We start from the raw sequence: 26145 nt of genomic DNA, 5'->3' as shown, positions 1-26145 counted from the left end.
TGTGAATCTTTTAGTTATCATTCTGATGGTACTTCGAATAAATGTTTGTTTTAAGCCAGTTTCTGTTGTCTTTTTCGAGGATTCATGGGTTTTGGTTCATGCCAGTTTTAAACTTTCTTTGTAGTTAAACTTTGGTTCGATTCTTGCTTGCATTCATCATTTAATGTTTTTGGAGTGATGAAGAGAATGTAATGGACAAGGGAAACTCAAAGCAAAGCTTCTTTTTTTGGCATTTATGCTGAAGGTTTTGAAATTTTTGTTGATATAACATTGGGTAATCCAATAGAATGATGATTGCACTTCTGATAATGTGTCTAGACTTATTCCTTGTAAGATTCTTGCCTACGTTGAGAACAGTAGAAGGAATTGGATTTTTTGTCATTGAAGCTAAATCTAAGTGTTTCTTTTTGCCTCTTCATACAATGATTTGGGCTTACTGCATTGGAGATGCAGTTCATTTTCATCCTTACTCGTAACTAACATTTTTAATCCTGAAGAAATATTGTTTGGCGATGAGTTGGTTATGACCCAGATTTGAAACATAGAGAAAAACTTTGTAGAGTACTTGCCACACTCCCTTTCCTGGATTTTTTGTATATGTTGGTTGATTATTGTTCTGCTAATACTGTTGTCAATCTAGGAGTGTATCAATAGTCAGTTTGTGCATTTCCCTGTTCTTTCTGATGGTCATAACATAAATTACGGAGAACAAATGAAATACTGTGATACTGTTGAGTAAACAATGAATGGGAATCAGTCTTGTAGTGTTCTTTCTTAAGTATTCATTGTGTATACACTATATAGTCAACAAATTTAATGTATATATTAAGTAATGTTCCATTAACTTATTAAGTTATTTGTGAAGGGCGGTTGTTACTCTGTTCATGTAAATATCAGCAGTTGTATTTCTTTAAGTAAACGTCTGCCTTGCAATTTTGAGATGCAGGACTGCAAATTCACATTTTTCGAGTTGATTGGGTTTATTTCCGCTGGTACACGCTGCTCATCATGGTTAGCGCCTTCGTCACTACTGAGCTTTATATATGCTTGCCTATCTATATAGGTTTCCTCCTTCTACTAATCATATCGGCCTCTCTTTGTACCTTTTGGGACAATTGCTAGTTTAGGTAATGTCAAAAGGTGCAGACCCTTAGTGGGTGTATGGTTAGTGGGGCTTAACGGGCCATAGATCATAAGGCGGGCGCATATAAAGTTCCAGGTGACCCGACATAAGTAGTAGTCAATAAATATAAAACTCTTTGGTAAAACTTGTTGGTAAAGATGCTAGTTGGTAAAGACGGTAAAGACGTTCAAATTGCATGCAGCCCACTTGTCCACTTTCTTCAAATTGCATGCAACCTACTTGTCCACTTTCCCCAGACAACTATACCTTTGCCATCAACTGCTGCTTTCTGCCATCAGTTGTTGCGTTCCCCATGCAAATATACCTCTACCATCGGCTAAGATAGCTGGATGACTATAACTATGAAGTTGATGATTATAAGATAGATCTCTATCTGGTTCTGCTTCTTTATGGCATTCATTATATTCCATATCATACAAGAGCTCCAGTTCCGGTTCTACTTATGGATGGAATGCGTACTATCAATCATTTGCATAAGAAGAACTTGCATTATTTCGGCTCATAAGAGTCCTTGCTTGCTTTCTCCTTTGCTTATGGATGGAATCCCGGATAAGAACAAATTGAATCAGCTATCGCTCCCTTGTTGTCAGTATCTTTGCAGATATCGCTTCATTACAGATTGGAGGATGTTGTTTTGCAGTATGGCTACCCAAAACACAGCAATTGTGGTTCCATTACTCACAGGTATTAATTCTAGTTAATTCTAGCTGTAAATCAAGTATATTTCATTGATTTTTAGGTAAATAATCAATTTTCTACTTCCAAACAGCAATGAACCTTTAGGACTGTAAGCTTTCTCAATTGCCATATCCCTCGTATTCTCTTCAGCTTCGCAGATCTAGCTATGTAAAATAGCTCCATAGATACTCAGCATTTGAAGCTTTGCCCAAAGCTCCAACCCTTGTATGCTCTTCAGTTCCGCACATTCATATGCGTAATACTCGTCAATATTAACCAATGTTTCCATTGTTTCTCTTCCAGAGTTGTTATTTCTTTCAAATTCAGAAAAAGGAAGGAATATTAACTTGAAGCAAAAAATCTTAGTTGCATCACAACTTTGTAATAGGTTCAAAGTACCTGATTCATAAAAAGAGAGCATAGATTTCCCATCACAAGATGTTATTGGTTATAAACTGTGGCACCGCACAAGAGACTTGAAATATCCAAAGGATATTAGTTGTGTTCTTCCCCAGCAACAACAAAAGCCAACAAAAGAAGTAAAGCCAACAAAATAAAGTAGTTGTGTTCTTCCCCAGCAACAACAAAAGCTAGCAAAAGAAGTAAACCGAACAAAAGAAGTATGAGGTACCTTTCAATTTCTCGACCATTTTCCACTTTCAATTTCTCGCCCAATGGGCAAAAGAAGTAAAGCCAACAAAAGAAGTATGAGGTACCTTTCAATTTCTGGACCATTTTCCACTTTCAATTTCTCACCCATCTTCCACTGCCATCATAGTCAGTCTCTACAAATATTCCACTAGCCAGCAAAAGCAAAATCCAGCAAGCCAGCAAAAGAAGTAAAGCCCAACAAAAGAAGTATGAGGTACCTTTCAATTTCTCGCCCATTTTTAGTTCTCAATTTCTCACCCATCTTTCGCTGCCGATCTCTGCAAACATCCCACATCATAGCCAGCGAAAAAAAAAGTAAAACCAACAAAAGAAGTAGGAGGTGCCAATGAAGGAAAAGTACCAGACACAAGGGAAAAACTGGTATCACAGACACGAGAGCAGTACATGCAGTAGCCATGTGGTATTTGGTCTAGTTGTATGCAATGTGCGTGTCCCTAACATATATATCACTAACATATCTAAATAACCAAAACATATATATCACTAACATATCTAAATAACCAAAACATTTAATCAAAATGAGTTAATATGAGCATTAGTTTCACAATTTAAAAATGTCAAAAAACATATCAAAGAAACATAAAAATAACATATGGTTTTGGCCTCCCTGCCTCACGAAGAGACCAAATAAGATAGCGAAAAAAATTCCGCTACGAAAAATATATCACGAACCTTGAAACTTTAGTTATTGAAAATCTTACACAAGTCAATTAATGTTAATGAGCATCATATCAATTACTATACTATAGTCCCAGCGGGAGGGACTAATAATAAAGTATCACGTATTGAAAGCATATGTTGGATATGTTGGATTTCCTCTATGCTCACCGCATATTCACCTTTTGGTATCGCTTGAGTTTTTCCTTGGCTTGGTAAGTCCATGTCCATTGATAAATGGAAAATTGCGAAATTGCGGTAAATTTCGAATTCCAGGATTCGGTGAAAGAATTGAATATGAAAATTTTTAGTGTCTCTAAATGGAGGTGGCCATGATAAATGAACGCTCAAGGAAGAAAACTGTTTTGAGCTCTTAATAAAGTAAAGGTTCTGGAGCATTTCAATGATAAGCACAAAAAACTTTTCAAAGGCTTATTACACAAGGCTTATAAAATTATCACCATAAATTTTAGCAAAAAAATGTATGCCCACCTAGGTAATGATATATTCATTTAATATCTGAACATTTAAAAATATAGAAATGATGTAAAAGTGTTGTGTGCAAGATATAGATGAACGCCAATAAGGTTATCAAATATAGAGCTTAATGAAAACTCTCTCATTCGGAGTTGTTTATTTCTATTTATGTCATACAATTTAATTAGATCTTTTATTGTATATTTATATTCTATAATTTAATTAATTGGTTAAACTATTTTCTATAATCAATCAATTATATATATATATATATATATTAATATTATTTTAAAATTAATAATTAAAAAGGTAAAGTGTGAAAAATTACAATAATTTTATAATTAAATATTTTTTAAATAATATTTTAAATTTATTGGATTAACAAATTTATATTAATATCAACATTAAAATACAAAATAATTTTAAAATATAATTAAAATCATAAAATGAATGATTGTGTCCAAAAATATATTTGACAATTTAATATGAAGCAGATGTATAATTAGCAATTGCACCACATCATGTTGCAAAGGAAACGTCATAAGATAGATCATAGATGAATAATTATGATGGAACGATTTCAATAATAAAATTCGGATTCGACATTAAACTGTATTTAATTTCTTTGTAAACCGTCTACACATACATGTGGTTACTTTGACTGGTTGTACATGTGAATTCATAACATTGGATATCCTGAATGGGCCTAGATATTTGCCTTTGGCAAAGACACACTTCAATTAGCTCTTGCTATGGACATTTCTGTATGGGATGGAAGCAATTCAAGGGATGAATTCCTTGGGGGAGTTTTCTTTGATCTCTCGAAGGTTCCAACAAGAGTTCCTCCAGACAGCCCTTTGGCACCTTCATGGTTTAGGTTGGAAGGTGATGGTAGAGTCAAAGGTGATATTATGCTTGCAATTTGGATGGGAATACAGGCAAATGAAACATTCCCAGAGGCTTGGCAATCTAATATCGGAGGTATGATGAATACAAGATCAAAAGTATATTTGTCCCTAAAATTATGGTATTTGAGGGTCAATGTAATTGAATTCCAAGACTTGGATATTCCTGAAAAGATAATTTTCCTTGGGTTCAAAGTGAGGGTGCAGCTGGGTGTATAGGTTTTTGAGGACTATAACTTCTAATTCTAGAACCTTCTCAAGTCCATTTTGGAATGAAGATTTGATCTTTGTAGCAGCCGAACCATTTGAGGAACAACTTGTGTTATTAGTTGAGGATCGACCTAGTAGCGATTGTAACAAGGATGTGGAGGACTTAGACTAAAGCAGAATTGCACTAAATACAATTGAAAGGAGACTAGATTACAGTATAGCAATCTCAAGCTGGTTCAACTGAGAAAAAGTAAATGGAGAACCAAATGTTAAGTATCATGGATGAATTCATCTACGCTTGTGTTTTGATGGGGGATATCATGTAATGGATGAGGCTGCCCATTTAAGCAATGATTTACGACCAATTGCTAAATAGTTATGGAAACCATCTATAAGTGTGCTTGAATTGGGAATTTTGGCAGCCAAAAACATGTTACCTATGAAAACCAAAGGAGGAAGAGGTACAAAAAATGCCTATTGTGTAGCAAAGTATGGGCAGAAATGGGTTAGAACGAGAACAATTATTGATAGATTTGGCCCAAGCTAGAATGAACAATACACATGGGAAGTTTACGACCTATGCACTATTCTAACCTTAGGGGTCTTTGATAGTTGGCACATCTACATGAACAACTCAAATAAGAAGTCTCCAACACTCAAAGATGTTTGCATTGGAAAAGTGTGGATTCACATTTCAACACTGGAAAGAAAATTTTATAGAAACCCCTATCCATTGTTGGTTATCCAGTGTTCTCGTGTGAAAAAAAAGGGAGAAATTAAACTCATTGTTCATTCCATGCTAAAATGGAAAAATGAACGAAGCTCTATTTCATGTGTTTTGTTCTCTTATGTAATATTTAATAGCTAGATAATGTGTCGAATGAGTTTGCATTTCTTTCTTAATGTTTAATAACCACTAGGAGATGTTATGTATGCACAGCTTGAAAGAGTCTTCTTAGATACAGGTTCAAATGAAGTTATGCATGGTCTCGTTTATCAGTCTAGAAGGGGCAGGGAAACCAAAATTTGCATGTCAAAGTCTTGCAGTTGTTCCAGTTGTTGTTCAAGTCAGGAATCACCTGCTTGCTACATGTTCACCAACTTGTTGCTATCATGGATACATACAGGAGGGATTCCGCTGGACCGCAAGATCCTTATAAATAATGAGGTTGTGTAGGCAATCACTGGGCTCTTGGAGGATATCTCTTCTTAATACTTGAAATTTGTATTAAAACTTATTATTCATTTGCACCACATCATGCTGCAAAGGAAACGCGTAAGGAAGATCATAGATTAATAATTATGATGGAACGATTTCAATAACAAAATTCGAATTCAACATTAAGTTGCATTTAATTTCTTTGCAAACAGTCTACAAAGACATGTGGTTGCTTTGACTCGTTGTACATGTGAATATAGAGTCTGCTTGCATTTTCTTGGCTTATATTTTTGACATGTAGTGTTTATGGTTAGACTGTGTTAAATGTATTTAAAATCAGTCACAAGAAATAATACAGTGCACAAAATGGAATTCTCATTCCAAACACTACACTCACGACTGGCTTGTATAATAAGAATAGGAAGAGCAAGGTAGAAAATGGAAAATGGACAATTTCTCGACACAGACTTAAAAATTAGCAACAAATTGTTGTTAAATCTCATCTTCTAGTTCTTCCCCCTCTTTTGGATAATATTCATCACCAATGGTGTCAGTGTCCTTGGGTGTGTTTCCTTTATTTCACTGGTTGCAACCGACTAGATTCAAATACTCAGGATCCTCTCGCATGCTGAAAAACAAGGAGCAAGTGAAAGAGACCCACAGAGAAGAAGAATCAAGTTGCAACCATCATCAAAAGAAGAGAAATTCATGGTGGGTGGGAGTAGGTGAAGTGAGGAAGATTTTGGTTTATCCATTTAAAGGCCTCAAAAGATCATTTCCAGGATTCATGGTGTCATCCTCAAAGTGTGCTCAACAATCCTCTGCAGGATATGTTTCCGAATGTCACAGGGGTGTGTTAAATATAACTTGATTCGGGTCCTGTGAGTCTCATTCTGATGAGTCAAATCCTGCATAATTTAGCTATAAATATGTGAAAATTTTACTTGAAAGAAACAATTATTGCACAAATTAAATGCCCTTCAAGAGAATTGAGAAGGGTCTCAGTGACATTTATTCATTCACTATATTAATGGTTCACTTGAAAATAATTTTGGATCCGAGACCATGTTATAAATGCCTGATTATTCGTAGTGGTTTCCTGCTGCATTTAACCATAGATTGTGACTAGTATTAGGAACATAGTGCCTTGTTACTTATACAACATGTTTCTGGTAGACTCAATAGCAGGTGTGTGCCTACAATCAACAAATAAGCAGTTGAAAGTGACAATTTATATACTTGAACTATTAATACATAGTCTTTTAGGTTATATGGTTTGTTAGGATTGATTAAACCTAGTAAGATAATTTGGGTGTTTTTGAGATTTCTCAGAGAATACTTGTGTATTTTAGTTCTGGTAGGGCTTTGTTTATGGGCATTATTTCCATTGTTATTTAAGAGTTCATTGTATAATTTTCTAGGAAAAATTTGCAAAGGTACATAAGACTAAAGAAGAATTGGGATTGGTATAGAACAATAATTGTAGCAACTCTTGCTTTGCTAATGTCTAACCCTTTGTTTTGATCACAAAGGTAAGTGTGCCCTGTAAGAATGATGACAAGAAAAGGAATTGTGGAGGTGGCAGATGCAAAGAACCTCGTGCCAAAGGATGGAGAGGATCAACTAGTCCATTTGTGAAGGTTGATTTTGATGGATAGCAAAAGCATATAAAGATCAATTATAAGGATCTGAATCCTACTTGGAATGAGAAATTGGAGTTTACTATAAGTGATCCATCAACAATGATTTGTGAGGAACTGGAAATTGAGGTTTGTAATGATAAGAAAACCACTAGGGGTAGACGTCATCATTTTTTTGGAAGAGTTAAGTTGCCTGGGAAGCTCTACTAGAAAAAACACCACAGGTTGAATCGCCTCCACCTACAGAAGATAACACTGCTGAAATAGCAATGAAGCCCCTAGAAGTAGCAAAAGTGGATCACGTAGCAGCAGTAGTAATGTGTCATTTTGAGAGACCAACCATGGCTTGACCCTCATTCATGACTACAAAATATCTCATGAAGGATTTGGAAAGTTCTTATCCAAGCCACAATGAGCAACTTACTTATGATTTGATTGAGAAATTGGCATATCTTTTTGTAAGAATTATCAAGGCAAGAGAACCTCCATCCATAAATTCTACAGGTAATGCTCTATTTTGAGATTTATTTTCACACTATACTATAATAAAAATATTCATCTATGCATAGAGAAATATTATATACTGGAACGGTTCCTCTATTGATGATATTTAGCAATATTTAAAAAATTAAATTCAAGTTGCAAGGAGTTTTCGAGCTCATTATAATAGACTATAGTTAGTGTCTAGATTAGCGATGAATTTTGATCTCCATAGGACACCAGACTAGTTACTGTAAGACAATATTTCAAATATATGAACATGGGTAAATTTTCCAAAGATGTCATGGCAGATGGAAGTTTCTAGGTTAAGGGGTTTTTCATTGTTTATTTTTCGAGAAAATAATATTCTCAGTTAATACAATTTATGCGGAATGATTCAAGCTCTTGTTCCCAAATAGTTATATTATAGGTATTTGTTTGTCTTGATATTCTTTAGAGATGCAACATTGTTCGTTATGTTGGTAAGAATAGTGGCATGGTAAGGACTCCGTAGGGCTAAGAAAGCTGACTAAATTATTGTCCCTGTGCATCTGTTTCTTAGAATCTAGGCACAATGTGTGAGTCTCCATTCTCGAAAACACTCATTGAATAGTTCATAGTTTGGTAATTTTAATTTTTGCTCAAAAATATTTGGTTTGTTACAGGGTATGTAGGTCATCCATTTGCGAAAATTAGAGTGGGAGGAAAAATTGTTCAAACATGAAAATTTCATAACACTGCATATCCTGAATGGGACCGGATCTTTTCCTTTAGCAAAGACACACTTCAATCAGCTCTCGCTATGGAGATTTATGTATGGGATGGAAAAAATTAAACGGATAACTTCCTTGGGGGAGTCTTCTTTGATCTCTCGGAGGTTCCAACAAGATTTCCTCCAGACAGCCCTTTGGCACCTTCATGGTTTAGGTTGGAAGGTGATGGTAGAGTCAAAGGTGATATTATGCTTGCAGTTTGGATGGGAACACAGGCAGATGAAACATTCCCAGAGGCTTGGTAGTATGATACAGGAGGTATGATGAATACAAGATCAAAAGTATATTTGTCCCCAAAATTATGGTATCTGAGGGTCAATGTAATTGAAGCCCAAGACTTGCAGATTCCTAAAAAGATAAATTTTCTTGAGCTGAAAGTGAGGGTGCAGTTGGGTATACAAGTTTTGAGGACTAGAACTTCTAATTCTAGAACCTTGTCAAGCCCATTTTGGAATGAAGATTTGATCTTTGTTGCAGTTGAACCATTTGAGGAACAACTTGTGTTATTGGTTGAGGATCAACCTAGTAGCGGTGGTAACAAGGATGTGGAGGACTTAGGCCAAACCAGAATTGCACTAAATACAATTGAAAGGAGACTAGATTACAGTATGGTAAGCTCAAGGTGGTTCAATTGAGAAAAAGTAAATGGAAAACTAGATGTTAAGTATCATGGAAGAATTCATCTACGCTTGTGTTTTGATGGGGGATATCATGTAATGGATGAGGTTTCTCATTTAAGCAATGATTTAAGGCCAACTGCTAAAGAGTTATGGAAACCATCTATAGGTGTGTTTGAATTGGGAATATTGGGAGCCAAAAACATGTTACCTATGAAAACAAAAGGAGGAAGAGGTACAAGAGATGCTTACTGTGTAGCAAAGTATGTGCAAAAATGGGTTAGAATGAGAGAAATTATTGATAGATTTGACCCAAGCTGGAATGAGCAATACACATGGGAAGTTTATGACCCATGCATTGTTCTGACCTTAGGGGTCTTTGATAATTGGCACATCTACATGAACTTAGATAAGAAGTCTTTAGTGATCAAAGATTTTCACATTAGAAAAGTGTGGGTTCGCATTTCAACACTGGAAGGCAATGGAGTTTATAGAAATTCTTATCCATTGTTGGTTCTCCAGCTTTCTCGTGTGAAAAAAATGGGAGAAATTGAACTCGCAGTGCGTTTTTCCTGCTCTTCTTTGCTTGATGTTGTTCAAATTTACTCTCATCCATTACTTCCTAAGATATATTATTTACATCCCTTGAGCCTAAATCAACAGGACATGTTAAGAAACACATCAATGAATATTGTTCGATTGCGATTAGCTCATGCTGAGCCACCTTTTAGGTAAGAAGTAGTGCAATATATGTTGGATACAGAGTCTAATATGTGGATCAATAGGAGAAGTAAGGCTAATTGGTCAAAGTTATGAATGTTCTCTCTGGATTTGCATCTGTTTCTAAATTGGTTAATGATATATGTCAGTGGAGGAATCCCATTACAACAATTTTAGTGCATTTCCACTTCCTTGTCCTGGTTTGGTACCTAGTACTCATTGTACCAACAATTTTATTCTACATTTTTCTCATTGGTGCATGGTACTATAGGTTTTGACCTAGGATGCCACTGCACATGGATACACGAATTTCCCGTGCAGTTGTTGTTGATTAGGACTAACTTGATCAGGAATTTGATCCATTACAGAGCTCTAAGGCTTCTGAAATTGTTAGAGCGAGATATTGTCAATTAAGGATTTTGGATGCAAGGATACAAACTATATTAGGTTCTTTTTCTAAGCAGGGGATATAATTAAATCTCTTCTTACTTAGAGATATCCTCGTTCTACTGGCATTTTCATTGCTATAAGTTTCATGATGTCATGTATGTTGTACGTTATTCATTTAACCATAGATTGTGGCTAGTATTAGGGACATAGTGCCCTGTTATTGATACAACATATTTCCAGTACACTCGATAGCAAGTGTGTGCCTATAATCAACAAATAAGTGGTTGAAAGTGACAATTTATATATTTGAACTATTAATCAAGAGAATTCTGCAGGAAACATGTGACTGTTATTGAGGGTTTATTTGACAAATTACCTAATAAAGGAAATAAACCCCAGCTCCCTCCAAGCCTGTGAAGCAGATAGGAAAATCCTGGGAAGTTTTCGCCTCTAACAATGGAAAGGAAAACCCTATTAACGCAGAAATTGTACCTCAGAACAAATAATGGAGCAGAGAATCAGCCATTGAGTGGATGTGGCATCAAGGCAGTCACAAATAACCTAGAATCCCAAGAGGAGAAGGTCGTTGGAGCCGTGATGAGATTATTGTTGACAAATGGAATTGCAGAGTGAAACCCTCCAATCACAAACACTAGGAATGAGAGATTGAAGTGAGGGTTAGGTCGAATGGTTTCAAAAGATACCATTAATATTAATATAAAACATTAATAATCTCATTAATGTCTAAAAAGAATAAGTAATTGAACATAAAAAATAAAAAAATAAAAAAATAAAAAAATCCAATTACTTTCTAAGTAGAGTAACCGTGTAATTCATTTCATTTTTAATATAAAATTAATATCTAAAATTTATGAATTAATATTAGTAGTAAAAAAATACAATGTAGGTCATAAATAAAATACTTCAAAATTATTGATGTATATTTCAAAAATTGTTACTAATAAAAAAAGTATTTTAACGTATGTGGATCATAAATTAAATATTTCAATATCTATGCTAGATACATTTTTATTATATATTTTTAATTAAAAGAAAAAAATGCATATATCATACAAATCAATTGAAGAAAAAAAATATTATGGTTAAAACATTTTAAGTAGTCCCACTATTATGCATTTTGGCTCTGTTTTTCTTAATTTTTCCTAAAATCCATGAAAAATTTGTTATACATTTAAAATGACAAATTTAAACTATATATATATATATATATATATATATATATATATATATATATATATATCCCAAACAAGATATTTTGCCAAATTTGCAGAAATTTAACTCAACCTAATTTCACCATAAACTTTCCTTCAATTTACAGAAAATTGCCATGTAAAATAGAATAATAGAGTACATGCAATTCAATCATACAATGAGCAGAAATAATCTACCTTTTATTATAATATATAAACTGGGATTTTACATGCTGAAATAGAAAAATAGCTGATTTAGCTAAGATAGCACTGGCTTCAAGGATCTGCGCCAATGTTGCATGGGCCCTGCACCAACATTGAATTGAACTACCACTACTAAACTCTCATATGAATTATGGATAAATTCACCAAGGGGAGATGGGTACTCGGCCAATCTCACTAAATCACGTTAGGGTTTCCATTCTGGGGCCACCAAGGAAGTAGAGAATTGGGTTCCCAACCTCTCATACAAGGAAAAATATCAAATCCAAGATGTCCTCCTAATGGCCTCCTCCTCCTTTTTATAAATCTGATGGACCCCTCTAGAACCTCTGATTTTATTATTATTTTAATTGTTAAGCTCTATTTTATTATTATTTTAATCATTGAACTCATTTCCCTCTTTTGTTTCAATCAAAATATTCCTTTTAATGTGGGAAAATGGTAAATTGGCCATCACACCTCCTTAGGCCACTGAAAATCCCTGTTAATGATTCCATCATGTAGATATTCTCATTCCGGTTCCAATGTGCTATTACACTAAGGTGTTACGTCAAGTATTCCTGTCGAAAAGCCACCTTAAGCGTAATTAAATGAGTTATGCATAATAATAATCTCGTTTTATGGGATTTATAAGAATGCAATGGAACGAGGAGTGAGTTGTGTGGAATAAATCCTGATGTGAAGGATGGAAAGTGAACTCCAACAGACCCCATAAAACATCTCCAAAAGCCCCTGGTCTTATTGATGAATTAAACGTGCACCTGTGACATGTCTGCCTCCGGCAATGGAAGTCCATCATAACCATGCCACCAGAAAAAGGAACATCACAAATCCTCAGCCCCAGCATTGCCTTCCCTCAAGCGATCCATATCTTTTGGCAAATATGGTAGTCTCGTGCAACTGAGAATCAATACCTGGATCCCATACAAATCATTGGGTGATGCCATACCTCTATGCCACCAAACCAAGAATGAATCCCTCAATGCCCGAATCCTAGACTAAACTCTGACTTGACCTACCATCAACAGATACTTTTGGATCCCAATGCCACCATGGCCACTCATCAGTACCCCTATCCCACCTTTCTAGTTGTGCTTTGTCTCCAGCTATGGTCGTTGCTCCATCAACTGAATACCAACTCATCATCTCTCCCCAATCCAATCCTTGGCGTAGACTAAGGTCAATCTCGCCATGCTAATAAGCAGCTTGCCTATGTCCTACTGCCAACTGGAGCATATAGTACCCATCACATCTAAGGGCTCCTATAGTACAATGCTCCTGACTAAAGATGATACTCCATCAATAGGATATCAACTCATGATCTCCCGCCAATCCAATGTATGGACATCTGTGTAAGGAATACGTCTACTATGTTGATACTAGTCCATGCTCAATTGTTGATGCTCTACCCAGTCAACCAACAAAATTTGTCCAGGAAATCCTACCCCTCTCCCTATAATGGGAAAGAGTTGGCAAACTGTATTACAAGCCCTATCTACGTACTCCTAGAGAGGGCTTCTGTCTGAAAATTCTCCAACTTTCCTAGCTTCCACTACATCTTTTCATACCTTATCAATGGGTAGAGCCAAGGATGGATGCACTACCATCTCTCTTCTCTCATAGGAAACTCTAAGTTCCTCCAGTCTACCAACCTCCTGCAAAACTATTATGTCAGACCCTCGCACCTCTTAAGGACATGTGTCTGTAAATAATGATGCCCTGCTAGATGTTTGTACATCTATCTACTCATCAATGTTTGGCCCCAAGGATGGTTGCTCATCCTCCTCCATCTCAAGCCCAACATGAACCTCCAACTCAATCTCCTCAAAAGGCTCATCATGCATATTGTGCATATCGTCCCCCTTAGCTGACTCTTGCTCCTCTATCTGTTATCCATGTTGAATCATTAGTCGTTCACCTAGCAAGTCTGCTCCCCGGACAATATGCTTCTCATCATAGTCCATCTCACATGAATTCATACCTAGGTCACTTCCAATATACCCACATGACCATTCATGCTCCTCAGGGGTATCCTCATATGATCTCACAGACTCAACCATAGAGCAAAATCCTCACCTTGAAAGTCAGAAGGGATCTCCCCCTGCTCTAACCCCGTCAATTCCTATGCGTCCCTCAAGTATGAGTGGTCAGGTCCCCAAGTTTCCTTGCAAATGAAGAAAATACCCTTCTTCCTTAGCTCATTCCTGTTACATGGTTGGTTACCATAAATCCACTGCAACTCCTCTTAGGTCAATCGTCTCCTTAAGAGTCCAATGTTCGGCTCAACTAACCTTTCTTCTAGTTCATAAGAAGCAGGTGAAATCAATTATTCCTCCCTCCAGATGGCCAACAACTTAGACTACAAATGGAATCATGGCCTCCCATACATGAGGACAAAATGGATTGCATGTGTTATGACTGTATCATGATGATGTTTCCTAATGCTAAAGAAGCATTGGAACATCTGCAAGATCATGTCGCCACATCCCAACTCAAAAGTGAGGTCATAAAATCTAACTAATTCCATGACTTCTAGAATCTCTATATATTTAAAAAAAAAATGGAGTTATAAACAGCCCCAGTTTTGTCATCACCATATTACATTTATAGTAGTCATCTTTAGCAAAAATAAATTGGAGTTATAAATAGCCCCAGTTTTGTCATCACCATATTACATTTATAGTAGTCATCGTTAGCAAAAATTAAAACCGACATATGTAGTCATTTTAAAATATACAGTATCCCATCCTTAGCATCTTTGTACAGGATTATTAGCACCACATCGGCAGAAAGAAGCAACAATTTCTAGTATCTTTGGAAAAAAAAACATAACATGTGCATTATGAAAGCTAGCAGTGTATCATTCTGTAAGTATTCACAAAATCACAAAAATTATATAAAAAAAAAGCATATAAAAGATGCCTGATTCCTTGCTAAAGAAGACGATTTGGCAGAGAAAGCAAACCAGCATCCATTCTGTGTCCATCTATGTTACCAGAAACGTAATGATTGGCAATGTTCCTGCTAAAAACAGCTCCAGAAACCATACGGGACGGGAAACCACGTTTTATATGGGTGTTCTTGTTTTTATTGACAGGAAACTGGTTTCTGGCGAAACTGATCGTTTCCCACAACGTTTTATGCAAAAACGTTTATCCGTTTTCGCTGCAACATTTTGGTTCCGTCTCCGTTTTTCCTCAATTGGTGTTAAATCCCATTTAAAAAAAAGTTTCTGAGTTGGTCCATTTCAAAAATAGCAGTTTCCAAGTTGAGTTCTGTGAGTCAGTGGCTGTGCCTGCCTGTAAAGCGAGGTTTGAGCACGATTTAAGCTGGAGAGGAGCGTAGATTTGTCATTCAAGAGACACCGGTCAAGAACAGTTTAAGCAGAGAGGAGCGCATCAAACAGAGTCCATAGCATTCTGGATTTGTTTGAGAATTCCCAATTCCCGGGTATGTTTTCATATTATTTCAATGAACCTAGGCTAGCAATTGATCCTTCAGATGCAACAAATTGTCATTTCGATTGCTCTCTTCCTGCATTGATAATGGATTTTTGTTGCTAACATTGAATATAGTTTGCATGGTTGGGTAGAACACTAACATGCTTATTGTGGGCTTGGCTGTAAATGGTGTTCTTATTTTAGCTGTGGTTTCGATTTTTTTGTTGAATTTAAAGAATATGATACCATGAAATATGTTCATTTATTAAATGAGGGGGGAGATTTCTTGACAGAATAAACCGTAGTAGGTAACATCTGTTTTCAAACAAAGACAAAATGCCCCTGCTGAGAGGTAGAGATTAATTGCGAGTAAACAGTTATTAATTATGCTTTCAAATAATGTTTCGTGAGAGGTAGAGATTAATTGCGGTTATAGCCTAATAAAATGGTTGTTTTCTGGAAATTGATTTCCATACGAGCTGCTCTTTCAAGTATCCAACCTTTGTGATAGAACCAATTCCAAACGGCAGAAGGTCATGTACAAATAAAAGGTTAGATAATGATAAATGTCTACGTTTTATCTTACATGTCTTTTGAGAACTCAAAAAACATACTTCAACCTCAAAATGCTACTTAAACCTTACGCTATCATAACGAAAATAAAGGGCGAGAAAGGACACACTTAACTTCGCTGTTTTGAAAGTTTGAAAATATAGGTCTTCTTTGAGATCATCAAAAAGCTACTTCAACCTTAAGCAAGGAAAAGCCAGGGCCAAAATGGATACTCTTAACCGTCGTTCTTGTGCAAGTTTGAAAATGTATGATATTGAATTATTGATGAAAATTTAAAGCAACCAGCCAGTAAGTTAGTTGTTCTTCAAGTTTTATAATATTGATTAAAAGAGTATGTAGCCACTATTTCGATGAAGCTCTAGCCGTATAGCTATAAGATTTATTATTGTAAGTTTTCGGCATTCTTTGATAATATTTTTATTCTCTCTTTTCTTTTCCTTTCTCAGATGGTAATTTTTTCAGCCTTTATATATCTCATTTTAATTTAAAGTATTGTCTTTTCTTTTCCTTTCTCAGATGGTAATTTTTTCAGCCTTTATATATCTCATTTTAATTTAAAGTATTGTCTTTCTTTTCTTTGGATACTTGTTATTATTCTTTATAAAAATATAATATAGATTTAATTTGTTTTATAAAATAGATTTAATTTAAACAAATTAAGAGTTTTATCCTGAATAATTTTGATAAATCTTTTCCATCAAGTTTGAATATTTTGTTTTCACTTTATAATCTTTTCGATCAAGTTTGAATGTTTTGTTTTCACTTTATAGGGAATGCGATAAACAAGGCCTAGTCTAAGTCTCTACCATATTAGGTACAACGTTTTATGCTTTATTTGTCCCTACATCTGCTGGGAGTCCCTATACCATAGCTATTGTTGCTATTCACTTGCTATGTTGCTGGTTCAACAATGATGAAAGTGGATCCAGAGGCGAGAATGTCAACATCTGGTTGGTAAGGCCCCGGAATTGAACCGAGGTCAACTGACTTTTGTTAGTGTTAATCCCCCTACTAAGCATATTTTTTAGGTAATGTCAAAAGGTGCAGACCCCTAGTGGGCGTATGGTTAGTGGGGCTTAACGGGCCATAGATCATAAGGCGGGTGCATATAAAGTTCCAGGTGACCCGACATAAGTAGCAGTCAAGAAATATAAAACTCTTTGGTAAAACTTGTTGGTAAAGATGCTAGTTGGTAAAGACGGTAAAGACGTTCAAATTGCATGCAGCCCACTTGTCCACTTTCTTCAAATTGCATGCAACCTACTTGTCCACTTTCCCCAGACAACTATACCTTTGACATCAACTGCTGCTTTCTGCCATCAGTTGTTGCGTTCCCCAGGCAAATATACCTCTACCATCGGCTAAGATAGCTGGATAACTATAACTATGAAGTTGATGATTATAAGATAGATCTCTATCTGGTTCTGCTTCTTTATGGCATTCATTATATTCCGTATCATACGAGAGCTCCGGTTCCGGTTCTACTTATGGATGGAATGCGTACTATCAATCATTTGCATAAGAACAACTTGCATTCTTTCGGCTCATAAGAGTCCTTGCTTGCTTGCTCCTTTGCTTATGGATGGAATCCCGGATAAGAACAAATTGAATCAGCTATCGCTCCCTTGTTGTCAGTATCTTTGCAGATATCGCTTCATTACAGATTGGAGGATGTTGTTTTGCCTTATGGCTACCCAAAGCACAGCAATTGCGGTTCCATTACTCGCAGGTATTAATTCTAGTTAATTCTAGTTGTAAATCAAGTATATTTCATTGGTTTTTAGGTAAATAATCAATTTTCTACTTCCAAACAACAATGAACCTTTAGGACTATAAGCTTTCTCAACTGCCATATCCCTCGTATGCTCTTCAGCTTCGCAGATCTAGCTGTGTAAAATAGCTCCATAGATACTCAGCATCTGAAGCTTTGCCCAATGCTCCAACCCTTGTATGCTCTTCAGTTCCACACATCCATATGCGTAATACTCGTCAATATTAACCAATGTTTCCATTGTTTCTCTTCCAGAGTTGTAATTTCTTTCAAATTCAGAAAAAAGAAGGAATATTAGTTTGAAGCAAAAAATCTTAGTTGCATCACAACTTTGTAATAGGTTCAAAGTATCTGATTCATAAAAACAGAGCATAGATTTCCCATCACAAGATGTTATTAGTTATAAACTGTGGCACCGCACAAGAGATCCAAAGGATATTAGTTGTGCTCTTCCCCAGCAACAACAAAAGCCAACAAAAGAAGTAAAGCCAGCAAAATAAAGTAGTTGTGTTCTTCCCTAGCAACAACAAAAGCCAACAAAAGAAGTATGAGGTACCTTTCAATTTCTCGCCCATTTTCCACTTTCAATTTCTCGCCCATTTTCCACTTTCAATTTCTCGCCCAGCGGGCAAAAGAATAAAGCTGACAAAAGAAGTATGAGGTACCTTTCAATTTCTCGACCATTTTCCACTTTCAATTTCTTACCCATCTTCCGCTGCCGTCATAGCCAGTCTCTGCAAATATTCCACATCGTAGCCAACAAAAGCAAAATCCAGCAAGCCAACAAAAGAAGTAAAGCCAACAATAGAAGTATGAGGTACCTTTCAATTTCTTGCCCATTTTCAGTTCTCAATTTCTCACCCATCTTCCGCTGCCGGTCTCTACGAATATCCCACATCATAGCCAGCAACCAAAAAAAAAAGTAAAGCCAGCAAAAGAAGTAGGAGGTGCTAATGAAAGACAAGTACCAGACACAAGGGCAGTGCATGCAGTAGCCATGTGGTATCTGGTCTATGTATGCAATGTGCGTGTCCCTAACATATATATCACTAACATATCTAAATAACCAAAACATATATATCACTAAAATATCTAAATAGCCAAAACATTTAATGAGTTAATATGAGCATTAGTTTCACAAAAAAAGTAAAGCCGGCAAAAGAAGTAGGAGGTGCTAATGAAAGACAAGTACCAGACACAAGGGCAGTGCATGCAGTAGCCATGTGGTATCTGGTCTATGTATGCAATGTGCGTGTCCCTAACATATATATCACTAACATATCTAAATAACCAAAACATATATATCACTAACATATCTAAATAGCCAAAACATTTAATGAGTTAATATGAGCATTAGTTTCACAATTGAAAATGCCAAAGAAACATAAAAATAAAAATAACATAATAAAAATAACATATGGTTCTGGCCTCATTGAAAATGCCAAAGAAACATAAAAATAAAAATAACATATGGTTCTGGCCTCCCTGCCTCAGGAAGAGGCCAAATACGATAGCGAAAAAAATTCCGCTATAAAAAATATATGACGAACCTTAAAGCTTTAGTTATTGAAAATCTTAAACAAATCTAATGAACATCATATCAATTCACGAACCTTGAAACTTTAATTATTGAAAATCTTAAACAAGTCAATTAATGTTAGTGAGCACCCTATCAATTACTATACTATAGTCCCTGCCTAGCCTGCGGGAGGGACTAATAATAAAGTATCACGTATTGAAAGCATATGTTGGATTTCCTCTATGCTCACCGCATATTCACTTTCTGGTATCGCTTGAGTTTTTCCTTGGCTTGGGAAGTCCATGTCCATTGATAAATGGAAAATTGCGAAATTGCGGTAAAGTTCGAATTCCACGATTCGGTGAAAGAATTGAATATGAAAATTTTTAGTGTCTCTAAATGGAGGTGGCCATGATAAATGAACGCTTAAGGAATAAAACTGTTTTGAGATCTTAATAAAGTAAAGGTTATGGAGCATTTCAATGATAAGCACAAAAAACTTTTCAAAGGCTTATAAAATTATCACCATAAATTTATACAAGAGAAAAGAAATGAAAAAAGCAAATTTATACAAGAGAAAAGAAATGAAAAAAGCAAAAAATGTATGCCCACCAACTAGGTAATGATATATTCATTTAAAATCTGAACATTTAAAAATATAGAAATGATGTAAAAGTGTTGTGTGCACTATATAGATGAACGCCAATAAGGTTATCAAATATAGAGCTTAATGAAAACTCTCTCATTCGGAGTTGTTTATTTCTATTTATGTTATACAATTTGGTTAGTTCTTTTATTGTATATTTATATTCTATAATTTAATTAATTGGTTAAACTATTTTCTATAATCAATCAATTATATATATAGATATATAATTTTAAAATTAATAATTAAAAAAAAGTAAAGTGTGAAAAATTACAATAGTTTTATAATTAAATATTTTTTAAATAATATTTTAAATTTAATGGATTAACAAATTTATATTAACATCAATATTAAAATACAAAATAATTTTAAGATAATAATTTTAAGATATAATTAAAATCATAAAATGAATGATTGTGTTCAAAAATATTTTTGACAATTTAATATGAAGGAGATGTATAATTAGCAATTGCACCACATCATGTTGCAAAGGAAACATCATAAGGTAGATCATAGATGAATAATTATGATGGAACGATTTCAATAATAAAATTTGGATTCGACATTAAACTGTATTTAATTTCTTTGTAAACCGTCTACAAAGACATGTGGTTACTTTCACTGGTTATACATGTGAATTCATAACATTGGATATCCTGAATGGGCCTAGATATTTGCCTTTGGCAAAGACACACTTCAATCAACTCTCGCTATGGGCATTTCTGTATGGGATGGAAGCAATTCAAGGGATGACTTCCTTGGGGGAGTCTTCTTTGATCTCTCGGAGGTTCCAACAAGAGTTCCTCAAGACAGCCCTTTGGCACCTTCATGGTTTAGGTTGGAAGGTGATGGTAGAGTCAAAGGTGATATTATGCTTGCAATTTGGATGGGAATACAGGAAAATGAAACATTCCCAGAGGCTTGGCAGTCTAATATCGGAGGTATGATGAATACAAGATCAAAATTATATTTGTCCCCAAAATTATGGTATTTGAGGGTCAATGTAATTGAATTCCAAGACTTGAAGATTCCTGAAAAGATAATTTTCCTTGGGCTCAAAGTGAGGGTGCAGCTGGGTGTACAGGTTTTTGAGGACTATAACTTCTAATTCTAGAAACTTCTCAAGTCCATTTTGGAATGAAGATTTGATCTTTGTAGCAGCTGAACCATTTGAGAAACAACTTGTGTTATTGGTTGAGGATCGACCTAGTAGCGATTGTAACAAGGATGTGGAGGACTTAGGCTAAACCAGAATTGCACTAAATACAATTGAAAGGAGACTAGATTACAGTATAGCAATCTCAAGGTGGTTCAACTAAGAAAAAGTAAATGGAGAACCAAATGTTAAGTATCATGGATGAATTCATCTACGCTTGTGTTTTGATGGAGGATATAATGTAATGGATGAGCCTGCCCATTTAAGCAATGATTTACAACCAATTTCTAAATAGTTATGGAAACCATCTATAAGTGTGCTTGAATTGGGAATTTTGGGAGCCAAAAACATGTTACCTATGAAAACCAAAGGAGGAAGAGGTACCAAAAGTGCCTATTGTGTAGCAAAGTATGGGCAGAAATGGGTTAGAACGAAAACAATTATTGATAGATTTGGCCCAAGCTAGAATGAACAATACACATGGGAAGCTTACGACCTATGCACTATTCTGACCTTAGGGGTCTTTAATAGTTGGCACATCTACATGAAAAACTCAAATAAGAAGTCTCCAACACTCAAAGATGTTCGCATTGGAAAAGTGTGGATTCACATTTCAACACTGGAAAGAAAAGTTTATAGAAACCCCTATCCATTGTTGGTTATCCAGCGTTCTCGTGTGAAAAAAAGGGAGAAATTAAACTCATTGTTCATTCCATGCTAAAATGGAAAAATGAACGAAGCTCTATTTTATGTGTTTTGTTCTCTTATGTAATATTTAATAGCTAGATAATGAGTGGAATGAGTTTGCATTTCTTTCTTAATGTTTAATAGCCACTAGGAGATGTTATGTATGCACAGCTTGAAAGAGTCTTCTTAGATACAGGTTCAAATGAATTTATGCATGGCCTCGTTTATCAATCTAAAAGGGGCAGGGAAACCAAAATTTACATGTCAAAGTCTTGTGTTTGTTCCAGTTGTTGTTCAAGTCGGGAGTCACCTGCTTGCTACATGTTCACCAACTTGTTGCTATCATGGATACATACAGGAGGGATTCCGCTGGACTGCAAGATCCTTATAAATAATGAGGTTGTGCAGGCAATCACTGGGCTCTTGGAGGATATCTCTTCTTAATACTTGAAATTTGTATTAAAAGTTATTATTCATTTGCACCACATCATGTTGCAAAGGAAACACTTAAGGAAGATCGTAGATTAATAATTATGATGGAACGATTTCAATAATAAAATTCGGATTCAACATTAAGTTGCACTTAATTTCTTTGCAAATAGTCTACAAAGACATGTGGTTGCTTTGACTGGTTGTACATGTGAATATAGAGTCTGATTGCATTTTCTTGGCTTATATTTTTGATATGTAGTGTTTATGGTTAGACTGTGTTAAATGTATTTACAATTAGTCACAAGAAAGAATACAGTGCACAAAATGGAATTCTCATTCCAAACACTAGACTCACGACTGGTCTGTATAATAAGAACAGGAAGAGCAAGGTAGAAAATGGGAAATGGGCAATTTCTCGGCATAGACTTAAAAATTAGTAACAAATTGTTGTTAAATCTCGTCTTTTAGTTCCTCCTCCTCCTTTGGATAATCTTCATCATCAATGGTGTGAGTGTCCTTGGGTGTGTTTCCTTTATTTCACCGGTTGCAACCGACTAGATTCAAATACTCAGGATCCTCTCGCATGCTGAAAAACAAGGAGCAAGTGAAAGAGACCCAGAGAGAAGAAGAATCAAGTTGCAGCTATGATCAAAAGAAGAGAAATTCATGGTGGGTTGGAGTAGGTGAAGTGAGGAAGATTTTGGTTTATCCATTTAAAGGCCTCAAAAGATCATTTTCAGGATTCATGGTGTCATCCTCAAAGCGTGCTCAGCAATCCTCTGTAGGATATGTTTTTGGATGTCACAGGGGTGTGTTAAATATAACTTGATCCGGGTCCTGTGAGTCTCATTCTGATGAGTCAAATCCTACAGAATTTAGTTATAAATATGTGAAAATTTTACTTGAAAGAAACAATTTTTGCACGAATTAAATGCCCTTCAAGAGAATTGAGAAGGGTCTCAGTGACATTTATTCATTCGGTATATTAATGGTTCACTTGACAATAATTTTGGATCCCAGGCCATGTTATAAATGTATGATTATTCGTAGTGGTTTCCTAGTGCATTTAACCATAGATTGTGACTAGTATTAGGAACATAGTGCCTTGTTACTTATACAACATGTTTCTTGTAGACTCAATAACAGGTGTGTGCCTACAATCAACAAATAAGTGGTTGAAAGTGACAATTTATATACTTGAACTATTAATACATAGTCTTTTAGGTTATATGGTTTGTTAGGATTGATTATCCCCAGTAAGATAATTTGGGTGTTTTTGAGATTTCTCAGAGAATACTTGTGTATTTTAGTTCTGGTAGGGCTTTGTTTATGGGCATTATTTCCATTGTTTATTTAAGAGTTCATTGTATAATTTTCTAGGGAAAATTTGCAAAGGTACATAAGACTAAAGAAGAATTGGGATTGGTATAGAAGAGTAATTGTAGCAACTCTTGCTTTGCTAATGTCTAACCCTTTGTTTTGATCACAGAGGTAAGTGTGCCCTGTAATAATGATGACAAGAAAAGTAATTGTGGAGGTGGCAGATGCAAAGAACCTCGTGCCAAAGGATGGAGAGGGATCAACCAGTCCATTTGTGAAGGTTGATTTTGATGGATAGCAAAAGCATATAAAGATCAATTATAAGGATCTGAATCCTACTTGGAATGAGAAATTGGAGTTTACTATAAGTGATCCATCAACAACGATTTGTGAGGAACTGGAAATTGAGGTTTGTAATGATAAGAAAACCACTAGGGGTAGACGTCGTCATTTTTTTGGAAGAGTTAAGTTGCCTGGGAATCTCCACTAGAAAAAGCACCACAGGCTGAATCGTCTCCACCTACAGAAGATAACACTGCTAAAATAGCAACGAAGCCCCAAGAAGTAGCAAAAGTGGATCACGTAGCAGTAGTAGTAATGTGTCATTTGAGAGACCAACCATGGCCTGATCCTCATTCATGACTACAAATATCTCATGAAGGATTTGGGAAGTTCTTATCCAAGCCAGAATGAGCAACTTACTTATGATTTGGTTGAGAAAATGGCATATCTTTCTGTAAGAATTATCAAGGCAAGAGAACTTCCATCCATAAATTCTACAGGTAATGCTCTATTTTAAGATTTATTTTCACACTATACTATAATAAAAATATTCATCTATGCATAGAGAAATATTATATACTAGAATGGTTCCTCTATTGATGATATTTAGCAATATTTAAAAAATTAAATTCAAGTTGCAAGGAGTTTCCGAGTTCATTATGATAGACTATAGTTAGTGTCCAGATTAGCGATTAGATTAGTTCCAACAATTTGTGGAACTGATTGTGAGTTCAGTTAGTTAATGCATGCATGCATGTAACTAGTGTACTTCAGATAACTGAATATTCTCTCATAAATAACTCATGCATGTCAGTTCAGTCAGAGACTCGGTTGAGATCAAAGGATGGGACAGTGTACTATCAGTTGCAGGAATATTCCATTGAGGATATCTCTTGCATGTAGAAGGAATTCATTCCTTGAGGATTGCGCAGTTATTTATGAGTTTGGTGAGTTGTGTGAGAGGTGAATTCACACAGGTGGTAGCCAGAGGACCCAGGAGAAACTGCGCAAGGAAATAGGAGGCTTGGAGGACTGAGGGAAGGCATATGTTGTGTCTATTCAGTCTATGAGTAGCATTGAGGGATTGTACTGAGAGCTGGATAGCTTGTGAGCTAAAGCTTTGTGTAATTTAAAGATATTTCCACTTGTATGATAATACAGATAGTGGGGTTTTTAGCGGAGGCTTTCCCTAGAGTATTCTTCTGTGTTCATGTGTGATTGATTTCTCATTCTCTGTTATATGTGTTCTATTTGATCTTGCTCAAAATCGATTAAGCTTCTGCAACTTTGATTGTAGAAGTAGATCAAGTATTTTGCTTTAGTACATTGCATTCTCATGTGATCTACAGTGAGAAATTCTATAGTCGAGCTGCGACCGTTTTCGTCTGCAAGAACTAGCATGTTCTCTCGACTCTCATGAACGACTATCTGGTAAACTTGTTTTTAGAAGAGGAATGCTAGTTAATGGAAATGACACCCCCGAAAGTGGCCTCTGTCGAGACCTTTTGTTTCTCTTGGGGTTGTGGCTTGGTAACCCGGAGAGAATTTGTCGGGATTTTCATATGGGGAAGGCGGGTCGGGATCTCTGGTCTTGGTCTCAGGGAAGATAGGTCCTGGTGTATTGCGGCCTACTGGGACATCCTATGGGGTTTCCACAGTGGCGGTAGGAACAATCCTATCAAGCTGTTTTGGGGGAGTACGTGGCCTCGAAAGGAAGGTGTCCTAGTTAAGTGCGGAGGGGTAGAAGTTGCATCTGATTTGGCGACAAGGCTGATAAACCTCCATCTTGTGTTGATTCTGGCCCTAAACAAGCGGCACGGGAACAAATGCGATAATTGGGGTAGCAGTCATGGTAGGGATATAGTTCTGATAAATTCCCTGTCCAGCTCCTTTGTCGAGACCCAGGGTAGGGTAGCAATTCCATTCATCCATCCTGAGAAGCATTCCCTTGGTCGCTGGGGTGGCGACACACAAGGTTGGGTTGCAATTGCAGTCGGGTGGAGAAGCAAAGAAACCTCGTGGACAGTGGGTACCCGGGTTCTTCAAATTTTAATAGGAAACCACCGGAACGATGAGGAGGTCAGAAATCTCCATTTCTCTGAGGAGGGAGGGGGGAACTCGGGTGTTAATGGGGCTATTATAGTTCTCCAAGCAGAGATCGACTTAACAAGGCCACGCCAGAAGCCCCACTTGGGAGAGGGGAAGCCCTAGGTTACTCTATTTAAAATTATGTTGACTTACAAGATTATTTTCTTGGTTTCTGTTTTAGGTAAAATAACAAGCAGAGTGCAGAGAATTTTGGAGTCTCGAAACTCTATCTGTGCTCCAGCCCAGGAAAAGGTGTGTCACTCGGAAAAGGAGGAA

The 26145-nt window shown here is 36.0% G+C and overlaps 2 pseudogenes; both read left to right on the top strand.

Annotated features, from left to right (window-relative positions):
- Nucleotides 1-4311: 4311 nt before the first annotated feature.
- On the top strand, nt 4312-5611 carry LOC149215960 (FT-interacting protein 7-like; annotated as a pseudogene).
- Nucleotides 5612-7901: 2290 nt separating this feature from the next.
- Nucleotides 7902-10718, top strand: LOC149215959 (FT-interacting protein 7-like; annotated as a pseudogene).
- The last annotated feature ends 15427 nt before the right edge of the window (nt 10719-26145 follow it).

The sequence above is a fragment of the Pinus tabuliformis genome, chromosome 1_1 (genome assembly GCF_031772625.1).
Source record: "Pinus tabuliformis cultivar Carrire ecotype Pingquan chromosome 1_1, CPIR1, whole genome shotgun sequence".
NCBI classification, from domain to species: Eukaryota; Viridiplantae; Streptophyta; class Pinopsida; order Pinales; family Pinaceae; genus Pinus; species Pinus tabuliformis.
The sequence above is the reverse complement of the archived record's forward strand: the minus strand, read 5'-3'. Positions and strand labels throughout refer to the sequence as shown.